This window comes from Sebastes umbrosus, chromosome 8 (assembly GCF_015220745.1).
Source record: "Sebastes umbrosus isolate fSebUmb1 chromosome 8, fSebUmb1.pri, whole genome shotgun sequence".
NCBI classification, from domain to species: Eukaryota; Metazoa; Chordata; class Actinopteri; order Perciformes; family Sebastidae; genus Sebastes; species Sebastes umbrosus.
In genome coordinates, this window is record NC_051276.1 from 29848380 (window position 1) to 29863532 (window position 15153).

A 15153-nucleotide genomic window follows, 5' to 3' on the forward strand; every position below is an offset into this window, starting at 1 on the left:
GACATGACTTGACAAGTGAGACACGAGGGCAGGAGGCTGTTTTGCCCAAAGGATATCGGAAACACGCATTCCAAAGTGCGTCAATTAAGTTTCATCTTCTTCTTATCAATTTACGTTTGTGTTTAAACTCAACACTTACAAGTTTACACTCATTATTTTCTGGTTTGTCAATAAAATCAGGTTTATGTTACACCTATAAAACACATGCTGAAATATGACATCAGTCGTTGTGTAAGTACGCTGCTGTGCTGCTGTGTAGGTGTGTGACTTCATGCTAGCGTTGTGTGTTTTGCATTGGCGTAAAACTCCTTAAATATAGATGAAGTATTTTGTGTGAGTATGGGGACCCCTGTGGCACCTTAATACCCTCTTCAGTCCTTTTTTTTTGTAATCTAATCAAAGTTCCCAACTCACCGGGGTTCAGGGGGGAGGGAGGAGGGGGTCCCTTGTGTTAGACAGCTTACTGCAATTAAAATTTATTTAAGGCTTACAAGGAATCCTTTCACTCTTGAATAAATCAGAGTGAATTCCTGTGACTCTGACGAGGTTTTCCCTCCCTATAATTATCCTCTGCTCAACAAGCGCTGAGAGAGCAGCTCTCCTTTAACCCCCCTGCAATACCTCAGAGCTTTACACTTGTAATTATATCATAAAATAACAACAACTGCAAATTCAGAGTTTTCAAACGGAGCACTATAAGACTGTGTTTTGAGGAAGCGGGTGCATGCCAGATGACTTCATTGATGTCATTTTTTAAACTTGAGTCGTATATCATGTTTTTTATTGCCGAGGCGTTCGGGGCCCTCAACTCCGAGGCACGGACCAGCGCTGACATCCTGAGGAGTGTCACTGTGTAATGTGACACACTTCAGGAGATTACAAGTTTCAACAGGTTGCCAGGTTCAGACTGCAGAGTGCAACTTGTATCCCACTGACTCAGGCTTTAATTTACATTTTTTTATGTTGTGGCGTGCTTTGTTGTTCTACGCTGTGGTTGTAATTGCACAAACAGCATTCATACGACACTGGAAATACATTTAATTCAGGTTTTTATGTCTGGCCCAGTGGGGGAAAAAAGGAGTGAGGAAAGAAATCTATAAATCTAAAATCCTGCCTCGCTCTCTGATGTGCTGAGAATAATTTTAAGTCCGAGATGCGTGACAACTCGCCGTCTTCTCATAGCTGTGTTTTTAGCTTGGAGTTTAGACCAGATTTGGTGGTTTATTTTCTATACATTTCCACTGTTGCACAACAATATTATCATTTTTTATCAAGCTCCAAATATACAGTATGTTCATCATTCAGTGTTTTGTTGAATGCTCTATAGTTTGTGTTCAGTATCTCTTCACATAAGCCAAAAGTCATTTCTGTTGGCTTATCTGATGCTCTGCCTCTCCTTGTCCTTTTGATATGTTTTTACGATTTCCCTCTGATTACTTTGCCCTCGTGACCGAGTGTTGAATTAAATGCCTAATTTAACATGGGCCTTTTGTTGGCCGCCTCTTTGTTGGGAAGCTCTTTCTAATCGTCCAGCGGGGGCCGTGGTGCTGTTGACGTTCGGGGACCGCTCAGTCCGCTCTTATTATGCCTCGGTGACAGCGTGTCCTTGGGCAAGGCAGCAGAGCTGTCAGGTCCCTCTGTCACACTTCTCTGCAGGCAGGACATGGCCAGCCCACAGCACAGCTAGGGGTCCTAAAGACCTAGGGCAATGCTGCTAATCTCCAAGGATGCCTACCTTGGTTGTTTAGCAACCGACTCTGCCTGACAGCGTTTGTTCGTTTGTGTTTGGCTGCTGTGTGATGGAGTGGTGGATGCGGGGGTTACAGCGAAACTAACCAAACAACACGATGGGCACTTTTGTTGCCTCACTAAAGAGGAGGAGCTATCAGGAGAGCCCACTATGTGTCCTTTTATGCCTCCGAGTCACGGGAAGGGCAAGCGCACACGTACACACAAGCACAATGTAGAGTGAAGTGTCACAAAATTGTCACAAAAGTTCACTTGCATTTTTTCATTAGCTACATGTTTCATGAGAAATTTAACAAAAAAGCTGCATTGTCCAATTTTTGTATTTGTATATTACAATTAGTTTTTTTTCATTTTTGTTTCAACTATAACTATTTTTGTTTCATAATTCCGTACTTTATTTTAACAATTATTTTCTTGATGAATTATTTGGTCTATTTAATGTCAGAAAATATTGAAAAAATGCCAATCGCAATTTCCCTGAGCCCCAGATGGCATCTTCAAATTGCTTGTTTTGCATAATCAAGTTATATTGTTGTTGTGGATATGACAGAGAGTGATGAGGAAAAATGCTGCAACTGGGCCAAGTTCAAAGTCATTAACGCAAAATTGCCTATAATGACCATAAAGTTATTATTGCCACATCATATTGTGTCCTGAGGCCTGGTATCCGTTGGGGGGCCCAGTGATTGGGAACCGCTGTTATCATGAGCAAACATTCACATTTGAGGAGTCACAAGTGGTGAATTTTTGGTAATTTTGCATAAAACAATTTATCGATTATCAAAATAGTTGCAGATATGTTTCCTGATGTGGCCAGTCGAGACTGTTGTTTCATTCAGTGCCCCAAAAGGACATCCTTTTAGGTTCAAGTGACAAAGGCGTCTGTCAAGTCAGGTGACTTTGTTATAGAGTCCATGTACGGAGGAGGTTGGAGTGGACGGATAGGTCAAGAAAACGTTGGACATAAATATGACCATGATTGTTTCCTAACCACATGTTTATTATTGTAACTTTAACAAGTAGTTATTTTAACCCAAACCGTTTCCCTAACCTTAACTAAATGCTTATTTTAATCCAAACCACGATCTTTACCTAAACATAAACAAACCTTGTTGTCACACCATTGTCACATCATGGAACAGATTTATTGTTCAATAGTGATTAGTAATGCTTCTATGTGTAATTTTGGTGGACGATTCAGTAAAATATCGAATCATTTCAGCTCTACTTTTGTTTTTTATTTTCATTTTTAATCATGCCGAAGACAAAGCATAACAAACTGATAATACATAGTTCTGTACTTCTGCTCTTAATATATACTTAAAAACAAAACAAAAGGAAAAAACAAAATTATATTTAGTCTGTAACAAATTGCTGTATGTTTATTGATTATGGGAAATATATTTTTTTTAATTCAGATTCCAAGAAGTTCAGGTTTCCAAACCCTCCATTGGATACAGTAGCAAGAAGCCGCAGTCTGCTGGCAGCCACCGACTGAACCGGCTTCCTCTTTCTTTCATCTCCCCACTAATCTTCTGTTTGCACAGCTCTCCCGCTTGTCAGCGTAGTTTGTGTAGGTCTTATGCCCGTCAATACAGCTGTATTCTTCAGTCTCAAGGTACATCTGAAAAGATCATCTGTGATAGATTTTCAGGCAGAACATTTCCTCAGCTGCTATCCCAGGCTTTGTCTGGAAAATGATTAAAGGCTGTTTCACCCTAAACAGCAGCAAAGAAAACATTTTTGTGCTACTGGAAGTCTGCCTGTTCACTTTCTTTTCAACACAAAACAATGCCAGAGGAAGATCATCTGAAATGTGACCGCAAAGACAGATTTTTATCTTTCTTTTTTTCCCATTCTCAAAATTCACACGCTGCTAATATGCTAATCTTCCTTAAAACAATAGTTCTCTCTTGCTGAGAGTTAGATGAGAAGAACAATAGACTGATGATAATGGCAAATTATCATTTTTCCTCTTCAGCTTTTGTACAGATCAAACAAACAAGATATAATGTGTTAATTAGTGAGCTTTAGAGGTGCTAGTTGGCAGATCAGGCTAGCTGTTTCCCACCTTTATGCTAAACTCAGCTAACCGGCTGCTGGCTCTAGCTTCATATTTAACGTACAGACACGAGAGTGGTGTCGATTTTTCTTATCTCACTCTTGAGAAAGTGATTAAATCTATTTTCAAAAATCTTAAACTATTCCTTTAATATGCTGCTCTGTTGATAATATTTGAACAGATCTAGTAGGATAAAAAAAGGTGACACTTTAAAGCTGCAGTGGGTAGAAATGAAATGAAGCAAATATGATTCAAAAAAAGTTATTTTATAAAACGGTCACTATATCCTGACAGTAATGCATGAGACAGGTAATCTGAAAAAAATCATGTGCCTCTGTATCCTCCGGTGCTCCTAACGGCATCTGCAAGATTTAACAGACCGGAGGAAAACAACCAATCAGAGCCGAGCTGGAGTCTGCCGTCCAGCTGCCGTCTTTGAGAGCCGTCTGTCAATCACTCGCAAACTCTGACTGAACGGTCAAACTAGGCAGCGCTGATCAAATATCAATCAATATTCTGTTACTGTAATGCCTACTTCTGGCCTCAAATGTTTTCAGAATCATCTTGTAGTGTACTGTTTAGCTGTAAAATGAGAAAGTTTGTGACCTGACAGCCATGTTGAGATCAGTTGAGGAAATACCAAGCACCGCCCACCAGCCGGAGCACAGCCAATAGGAACGCTCTCTCTCTCTGAAATGACCTGTGATTGGCCAAAGTCTCCCGTCATGGGCTAGATTTTTAAAGCCTGAAAACAGAGCCACGAGGAGGTGCAGAAGTCTAGTTTTCTCTCAGAATACTTGAATTACAATATGCTGAAAGGTTATTATGGAATTTTTGCCCAATGATGCCAAAAATATACTGCCTACCCCCGCTTAAAGTACAGTTATTTTGGCCAGGGTGGTGTAAAAACCACTAATGGTATGAGGTTATAACTTCGCTGGTTTAAATAATAGCAAAGAAAAACGCACAAATATAAAACCATAGACAAGTGTAATACATGAGTACTCTAACAGGCACAAGGACGAATGAATGTTAAGGTGCTCGCTGACCGGCCCTGCAGCTCAGCAGAGAGAAAGAAAGTGTTGTTTCCCTTCGACCTCGGCAGTCAATGACTCACGCTGGAAGGTGTTGCCAACAGACAGAGTTTGACAGTTTAATATTTATGCTGTCAATTCCAAAAACTAACCTTGGTAATTAGGGGAGGTGATTCCGGACAGATGTGGACCGAGGGACAAAAGGGCCTTTTGTTTGGCTCTTGTGAATGCAGCCACCTCTCCCATGACGACATTAAAAAACAGGCCCGAAGTCTTTGGCAGCCCGACAGGTCCGCCGCTCTGCGTGCTGGATGAAGTCACATTTCTCCATGGCATGATGTCACTCTTGGGTGGGACGTCACGTCAGGCGGCATTAGAGCGAGACATCCTGTTGACGGCAGCGCAATTAACAGCATTTCATCCATTTAGGAACTGAAGATTACTCAAACTAAACAGAGTTATTTAAACGTAGCAACTCAATATTTTGCCAACAGTGGAAATGTAAATACAAGCAGGTGTGCGTTGTGGTTACAGAGACGGGTCTAGAGTATAAGCAAATAGTTACAGGTGTGAATCTGTCAACACCAATATACCTGAGTGCAGACAGGACAATGAACTTCAGTTACTGCTTTACTGTAAGCAAATCATAATTTTGTTATCTTGTACTTTTATGAGTATTTTTATAAGTTATATTACGTAATATCTTGTCTAGTGTTACTGGGAACTGAGATCCCAGTATTTCTCTGGAATTCTCGCCAAAAATCAACTTCCTTTCCCAAAACAATACTCTCCAAAAAATATGTTTTTCTCATGCAAATCGCATCTGCACCAAAATCAAGCCAATAAATGAAGGAAATTTAGAACTGACAAACTGTATACAGAAAGTACTTGCTAAAATGTAGCCATGAGAGCAGCTAGTTAACATTGAAAAAGTCATCATACACCAGCGGTCGGCAACCTTTTTGATAGGAAGTGCTATTTTTAAATTGTCTTGTTAATCAGTGTGCACATTAAGGTTAACATTAAGTTTAATTATGACACAATCCATCCATATAGACAATGTGCATAGCAACATTTAATACACAATTCTCCCATAATCAGGACATTGTGATGAAAACTTCCACATCTGAGTTGAAACCATTAACTTTGCCAACCTTCCACCAATCGGCAATAAAGTTACATTTCTGTGAAGAAGGCAACCGGTACTAGCAAATCAAACTACTGCGTGCCAATGGTTGCCTTCCCCCGCCATACACGGACTAACATTCCTACAATATCCCTGATTAGCACTCCACTGTCTATTAGCTGGATCCATTGGGGAAAAAAACCCATTATGAGATGAAAAATTATACAATTTTAAATATAAAAGCCTAGTCAACTTTGTATAAATATGTGTATAAACTAAATAATGCATTGATACTTGGATACATGCTGGTTGATAGATAGCCCACACTAACCACTTTCCACCATTCACTAAGCTGTGGTCATTGGTCAGCCCAACAGCCCCGACTCGGCCTCCTCTCTGGAAGAAGTCTGACCGCTGACTGTAACTCTGTTTTCCCTCCTAAGAGATCACAAACCACACACGCCACAAACTGCTGCTTGTCCACAGTAACACATCAGGTATTTCACATGTCCACTATTAATCATACTTGGTCTGTGGTGAGTGCAATAAGGAAATAACAAAGAAAAATACCACTGTAAGGCTCTCATGTGAATACTGATGTGATTTTATTCCATATTATAATCCCTTAAACCTTTAAAAACATGCTTTTAGTGAACATCTGCACATTCAGCTACTTTATTAGCTGGTTTAAAACCATTACCATTGAAGCTTTGCAAGGCTACGTATTTTTAATAACGAAACAAAGAACCCACTGATGCTTATTGAACACCACACATCAGTATTCATAAAATCCGCCCAAACTGCATATTCCCCATAAAACTTCGTACTAATTATTCAAGCATTCGAAGCACTTTTTTTTTTTACAGCAGCTGGTACTTTGTCAAATTCATCAACTTCATTGCTGACATTAACCAATAGCATAAACCACAGACCACGCTTATCCTCCTGCGACGTTACGAACATCGACATCATTTATTGACTTTTCCTCCATGTCAGCCCACCTGGGCAGAGAGCGAGAGTGAAGCATAGGTAGGTGCCATAAACACTCAGGCTTTATCGTCAGGGGGCAAACACAGCCAGGAGTCATTTTGTTGCACACTCTAGTTTAATGAGAGATGACCTCAAGCCATTTATAGGCAGTAAAGGACACCCTGCAGCAGCTTGAGTGCATCAGAGCCAGAGGTTTCGGGCAGAGGTTGAAGTGTACGGACAGAAGACGTGTCACCGGGCGGGAGGAGATGCTTGCTTATCAGATGACGACTCTGAACTTTTTGCTGTTGTGAAGTGAATTCCAGGTGTGATTAGTTTGTCCTTCCCTTGATTCAAATTCTTGCATTTAATTCTGTTGTGTGGTTTGGCAGGCTTGAGCTTTTCACACACCTAAATGAACTGAGGAAAATCCCTTAATGAGTTGAATGAAGTGTGGTGTTGGAGCATGAGGATGGCATTATATTCTTTTATCACCAATTCATTGTTGATTATGGTCTCTGCTGGGGATTTGTTAATGGTAATAAAAATATTTTAAAAATGCTAGCGTTACCCTTTAAACAAAGACGAACCATGTTTTTAGAGCTGCAACCAATGATTATTATCATTATCAATTAATCTGCCAATTGTTTTCTTAAATAAACGATTAGTTGTTTGGGCTATAAAGGGTCGGAAAAAAATGTCACAATCTCCCAGAGCCCAATGCGTCTTGTTTTGTCCGATGAACAGTCCAAAATAATAAGATATAAACCAGAAAATCCTCACATTCACAGGAGTAGGAACAAGTACATTTGGTGAAAAATGACACAAAACAATAAATCGATTATCAAACTAGTCGCCAATTTATGTTCTGTCTAATCGTTTCAGCTCTACATGTATCTGTTAAAGACATGCAACATTTCTTAAAGCTGTCTATAATAATAATGGATCAAATTACTACATGTATGCGAGAGGTGTCACTCGTAGTGACGAATCCACAGAGAATCTGTGACTGGGCTGTTCTCCTCGGCTCTGCAGAGCATTTCAGCATCTTTCAGCTCATTGTTTTTGTTTTCCGGCCCGCAACTTTCCAGTTTAATTTCTTTCCCACCACTTTCATCAGCTTTGTTTTTCGGCAGCAGCAGTCAGCTGTTTTCATCGAAAAAGCATAAGAAAGCTACCTACTCAGCACCAAAAAGACACGGTTAGCAACTAGCTGGTGAACCTAATGGAGCATTTAACAGCTGAAGATTTAGAAGAAATTAAAAAAAGTATTCTAGTTGTATGGATTTGTTTATTGTTATGCCATTGCACTCGTGGGAAACTTGGAACACACTTGTCAAATGGGGCACAACAGAAGCTCAGACATGCTAGAGAACATGGAGAAAAGGGGGGGTCCTATATTCAGTCTCCACATGCATGGCACAGGGGCCCTTCGATTCACCCAAGGTAGAGTTTTGTTGTGCTAAACCCAGGGATCCAGGCCTTGTTATTGAGCAATATGCTGAGCTTTGTGCGATGGGGGTCCACCCCCTCATGCTCTGCTTGTGTTTTATCTCCCCTTTTACAAAGGAAGAGGCCCTGCAAACAGCCACCTTCACACCTCTCTTAGCTGCTTTGCTGAATGAGCTCAAGCACCTCTCCATTCATACATGGAAATATACTACGCACCAAAAAAAAAAAAGAAAAAGAAATCAGGGTAATGGTGAGTGTGCAGCCTTTTCTCCTTACTGTGAAGAGGAAAAACAAAAAGCGTACCCTACGACGTACTGAGATCCTCATATGAAAGAGGAAAAAGCACAGGCTCCTGTTTGGTTATTGCCATTGAAATGTTTATAGGTTTTTTCCGAAAGGGCGATTGAGGAGTGAATCGTTCGACAATAGGCCCCAAAAAACTCCAGCAGCTTGGAACCTTTATGAAAGTGCCAAATATGAATCACTGCACTGCGGATGCCAGACGGCCCTTTCCTGTGTTGCTAAGAGAGCCCCTTGGACTGGAACAGGCCGGGCGGCCCGAGGGGGGTTAAGTGTTTCGGATTGCCGTACAGTGCTGCACGGTAGATATGACTTGATGCTCCTATTTCTGCCCCGCAGCATGGGTGGTCTACGCTTGATTTTATACTGCCACCTATTAGCACCGTGAGCCAGTGATTTATGCAGCTGTCAACTTCAACTTCATCAGCTCCGTCAGCCACTGGTGAATTGTGGGTATGCTGGCAAAGCCTTTCCTCTCTGCACCTCCTACTTTGGGGCTAAAGTAAACCACCCCTGAGAGCAGAACGAAGGGAAAAAAATGCTGTTAAAGAGAAAAATACAATTTAGATAAATAACAACCATGCATACCACTGAGGCCTCCTCTGTGGAGAACTTCCAGCCTAAACATCTGGCTGGCTGCATGTAAGGAAAAGACTGTGTTTGAGTTAAAGCAAGGTGAGAAAGGAGGAATTCATGGCTGAAACAGCCGAGCCAACTAACAGTTGAACTGCTTGGGGAACAGTCAGAGGCTGCACGGAATTATTAAGTGCAAGTGTTACTGGGAAAAGTGCCGTAGCCTATATAGAAGAAGGAAAAAAACAGCTGTATCTTTGGCAGTACATTTTTGTAAAAGTACATAAGTATCTCGTTTAATGCTAGGATATTGTGCTTAAGGACAGAATCTGTTAAAGGGGAAAATCTGTTGAAAATTAGTCGATTGAGTGAGCAGTGAGTTACTTTGCATCGGGTCGTACAGTGTAAAGTAATGGAAACTGTGGGTAACAGCTCTTATTCGCTGGTTAATGAAGAAAAAGGTGTTATTCCCCGTGGGCAAAGCTGAGTAATAGGCTTTGGCTTGGTTGTAATGAGGGTGCTAGATTTCATGCTGGACTGGTGCTGCGGGCCAATTTCAACAAACACAATCATAAAAGGAAGGTGGACTGTGCATGTGGGTGATTTACTGTATGTAATTCTTTACCATAAGGAGCATATTAGCAACAAAAAAGAAAAAAGCACTTTGGCTGCTACTGTGATGCTGAGGGCGCTGCTTTTGAGATTAAAATGTTGATTTGTGGAAAAGACATTGAGGTTTTAAAGTGTCAGGGGCTAATTGCTTTTACTGCAGTTAGAACCCAAGAATGTTAAACTTTATTAAATGCCTGTTAAAATAATACTTGTGACAGTGAGTTTGTGGGAAACGTCCTGTTGGAATGGTCTAAAAAGGAAAATCATAAGATGTGGTGGTCTTGATAAGTGATTCCCAAACTAATACCAGCGGGGGTGCTTCTGCAGTTGTTAGGGGGTAAGTGGAAAGACTGTGGCTGGACAAAATTATGATTTTTTTTTTAATAATATAACCATATGGCACCTTCCACCCAACTCGAGTGAGTTATAACACCTTAAAGTCACGTGTTACCATAGAGATCGCATGAAATGTAGTTATCAAGTGAGCTGAGAAGTCCAGATTGTTAGCTAATAGTTACCTAAAAGTAATGAACAAACAGTTGAAATAGTTTGCCAAAAGTAATGCATAAACTGTTAAAATAAACTTAATGAATAAACAGTTTGAATAATTGACGTTAGCTAAAAGTAATAAATAAACCGTTGAAATGATACGCTAAAATGTATGGATATACAGGTGAAAAAGTAAGCTAAACCTTACAGATAAACAGTTGAATTAATAGATAAAAGTAATGCATAAATAGTTACATAAAATTAATGGATAAACAGCTGAAGCGATTACCTAAAAATAATTGATCATTTTGTAAAAGAGAAACCTGTCGACTGCTGCCACAATTCTCTGTAGTTTTGTTTTTGATCCTCACTCTTATATACTCTACTAGTGTACTGCTGCTTTGCCTTGACATGCTGCTGTTTTGTGTGCAGATGCTCCAGACCTACATCACAGATATTCACAGTGAGTTGTTGGTATTGGCTACATGCAGGGTGTGACTGGTGGTGAAGGCCTCTCCTTGGTGTTAAGTGGTTTACTTAATTTATGCTGGGTCAGAAGCAAAGGTCATACTTTTGAGATGAGAAAAAAAGGCCTGTTAAGGTCACACGCAAGCTTTCCAGATGCCAGAAAGTGTGATCAAACGGTTCCCAATTAGAACCATATAATTTGGTAACATTATGATATTAAAGATGGCAGCTTGGTTTTCCCAAGCAAAACTAACTTCACAAGCGGCTGACCATAATTTGGGGTTGTGTTGCATTTATGCAGAAGGGGTAATGGTGCAGTAGGAGGTTGTGTGCATGTGTGTGTGGTATCGGATAGGAGTTGCTGCAGAGACAGAGAAATATTCTGGAGGAGAAAATGGTTGGTAAGCATTCAAATATGCATTTCTTTAGTCCAGAAGCAACATGACTGGAGGATGAAAGGGCGGAGAGTAGGTTGGAACATGAGTGTGTCACAGGGGAGGCTTTTTAGCTTTTGGCTGTCAGTGCTGGAAAAAAGTAGAGGGAAAAAAAAACTTTTACATACATCATACAGACTGACTACACAACAGCAGTGACTACTGTCAGTTGTCATGGTGACAAAGGAAAACAAACACAAAAACAAGGACAACAACTTTTTACTGCTGAGAAAGAAAAAGGCAGATGTGATGAGAAATCTCAGCATATGTGATTTAAAGGGATGGTTCGACATTTTGTGAAGTGCACTTCATTTGCTTTCTTGCTATGAGTTAAGCCGCCCGCCCGTGATCAGCGGCAAATAGCTCGTGCCATTGTTTTCCTATGGGAGGAGCAGTGCCTCCTGACTGGGCGGAAACGCTATCCTTGACATGGTGCACTGCTCGAAATTACCACCGTGTGCTGCACTCAAAGTTAAAATTATTTTAACTTTGACCTTGGTTTGACCAAACGATTAGATAACAGCTACTACTGTTGTTGCCTAAAAACAGTGAAATGCGTTCCTTACACACTTTTCGATGACATATTACACCTGGCTGCTTAACTTGTTACAACTCTCTTTAAAAACCACAGTGTTTAATCTGAAACAATTTTGCCAGGCAACCATCAGAAACGCCAAGAAGTAACCAAGAAATAGTCCATCATAAAACCCTCCTAAAATGGTGAATTGTTGTTCTTACACTTCGGTTTTGGTAGGCAGATATTGTTAGCTTCAGACAGAGCCAGGCTAACTGTTTTCCCCTGTTTACAGTCTTTATGCAAAGCTAAGCCAACTGGCTGCTAGTGCCAGCTTCATATTTAGCAAGGGTATATGCTGGAAATGTAATACTTTTTAAAACCTTTTTTATAAACCCTTTCCATACATTTTAAGACCTCATCGCCACCAGTTCTAGCTGGTTACATCAGTGACACACTTTAACTTACATTTACTGTACCTTGATTGTTCGATTGCATAAATAAACAGTCTTAAGCTTAAGAGAATGAAGTCAGTGACCAACCCAATGCTCAGCCCACAATCATATGCTAGCTCCCGAAATTGTCACTCAGTCATGACAAATATGAGAACACCTGGTAGAGTAATGTCAGAAAAATGCCAAGAAGAATTCATAGAAAAGTCATAGTATAGTATGTTGAAAAAAACATACTATACTATGACTTTTTTTCAACATACTATACTATGACTTTTTTCGACATACTATACTGAATTTTTTTGACGTACTATACTATCACTTTATTTATTTATTATAGTATGTTGAAAAAAAGTTTAAAAAAAAATCATAGTATGGTGTGTTGAAAAAAATCAGTATAATATGTGGAAAAAAGGTCATAGTATAGTATGTCGAAAGAAGTCATAGTATACTATGTCAAAAAATGTAAAAAAAATAATTCATAGTATTGTATGTTCAAAAGAAGTCATAGTATAGTATGCTGAAAAAGTCATAGTATAGTATGTCGAAAAAAATCATAGTATAGTATGTCGAAAAAAGTAAAAAAAAAAAAAAAAAAAAGCTATAGTAAAGTATGTCGGAAAAGTTGAAAAAAGTCAGTATACTGTGTCGAAAAAAGTAAAAAAAAAAAAAAAGTCAGTACAGTATAGTATGTCGAAAAAAGTAAAAAAAAAAAAAAAAAAAAAAAAAGTCATAGTACAGTATAGTATGTCGAAAAAAGTAAAAAAAAAAAAAAAAGCTATAGTAAAGTATGTCAGAAAAGTTGAAAAAAGTCAGTATACTGTGTCGAAAAAAGTTGAAAAGAGAAAATCATAGTATGCCATGTCGAAAAAAAAATCATAGTATGGTATGTCGAAAAAAAGTCATCGTGTAGTATGCTGAAAAAAAGTCATACTATAGAATGTCAAAACAAGTCATAGTATACTGTTGAAAAAAAATCATAGTATGTCAAAAAAAAGTCAGTATAGTATGTCCCAAAAAAAGTCATCGTATAGTATGTCAAAAAATTCATGCTTTAGTTTGTCGGAGAAAATATAGTATGTCGAAAAAAAGTCATACTATATGTCAAAAAGTTAAAAATGTCATAGTATAGTTTATCAAAAAAAAAGTCAGTTTAGTATGTTGAAAAAAAGTCATTATAGTGTGTTGAAAAAACTCCTTGTCCTCCAACCATCTGTTCCAAAACTTGCATTTCCCCATTAGCTAGGTAGTTCAACACTGGAGCATTTGCGTAACGTTATCAAGCAGCAGTCAGTCAGACGGTCAGTGAGTTGTCTTTTACAGATTATGTCAAATCTAGCAGGATTCCATATACTGTATATACTAAAGAGATTACTCGCCTACACAATGATTACATTCATGCAAACCTTAGCATATAACCTAGAAAACAAGCTACAAAACTGAATATCTTAGAATTGGCGTTTAAGACTTTTTTAAAGGCCTTAAACACCCTGTTAGTGTATACAGACATATGAGTGGCATCGTTTTTTCTCATCTAACTCTTGCAAATAAGTGTATTTCCCGAAATGTCAAACTATTCCTTTTTGGTTAAAAAAATTCCCCCTGGTATCGGTATGAAAACCAGGAATGCTCACCAAAACTATGGACTAACTTTAATTTTCCATCATAAAGAGAGCTCACTTGTAAGGTTGTCATACAGTGACTTATACCATCATCATCTAAGTAAAGAGCCGCAGCAGTGGGACCTTTTTCAACATGTGAATTGATACCTTAAAATGCATGTGTGGCGAGAGAAAGAAAAGTTTGCTCAGTTCACTGAAGCGTTGTGACCCTTCATGGCCAGGTTGTCAGTGAAGCGTACAGGAAGGAACTAACGGGGCAAGAGGGGAGCGAGGATTCACAGGGAGGCTCAGAGTCAACAGTTGAGCCGATTCCCCAGAGATCTCTGGCTGTCTCGCTCTGTCTGTTGACACTCTCCTACTCCATTGACTTTTTCATTAACCTTTTATCAAAATGTTTTTGTCTCCCACAGTCCACTGACATTAGCCCACTCCCTTTTCCCCCCACAAGATCCTGGTTCAGCTCTTCCACCTTGTGGTCAGAATTGATATGAGGGTGTCCTTACACCAACATAGAGATAAATTAGTCAATTTATTTATTTATTTAGATTTCTTAGTTCTGGCAGTTTGATCTCTCCTATTACCTTAGAGAAGTAAACCTAAATATTGAACATTTTGTTCAAAGATTGTTATGATAATTAGTAAGTAGGGAGTATGAGGGCCAGGTCAGTATTTGCATTGAAGTGAGGTCAGTTTTTATTATATTTTTAAGTGCATTCGCAATCAGAAACTTCACCTTCAAACGTTTTTACAAAACCGAAACCCTCAAATCCAACTAAATATTAACAAAGAACTTTTAATAAGTTTCTTTAACTATGCCACAGAATTGTGTCTCAGTAAGCATAAAACATAGGTCGACCTGAGAAACCAAACGTGTGAACATATTTTATTTGGTGCTGAAAAGTTGGCCAAAATAACTGATGGACTCTAACTTATTTTTAATTACTTGTAACTTGTAGAGCAGCCAAAATCAATGTTTTCATTGGCCTGCATTCAGATTTGGGCGCCCGCAGCCTCTTCTGGAAGTGTGAGTAGGCTACATCTTTCACTCCAACTTTAACCTCAGTGCTAATGTTCCTACTTTAAATTAATGGGAGAAGTTTGCATGATTTAAATAGGTAATTTCCAAATAAAACAGGGAACTGTAAGCAGTATCTCCTAGTGCCAGTGTCAGGACAGGAGTTTCCAAAATCTTATACCGGTCTGTAAGAAATGCAGCAGTTAAAGCCACAAGTTTTAGTATATATGTGGTGGGTTTTTTTTCTCCAGTCTACAAAATAAGGTACCTTGACATTGATTT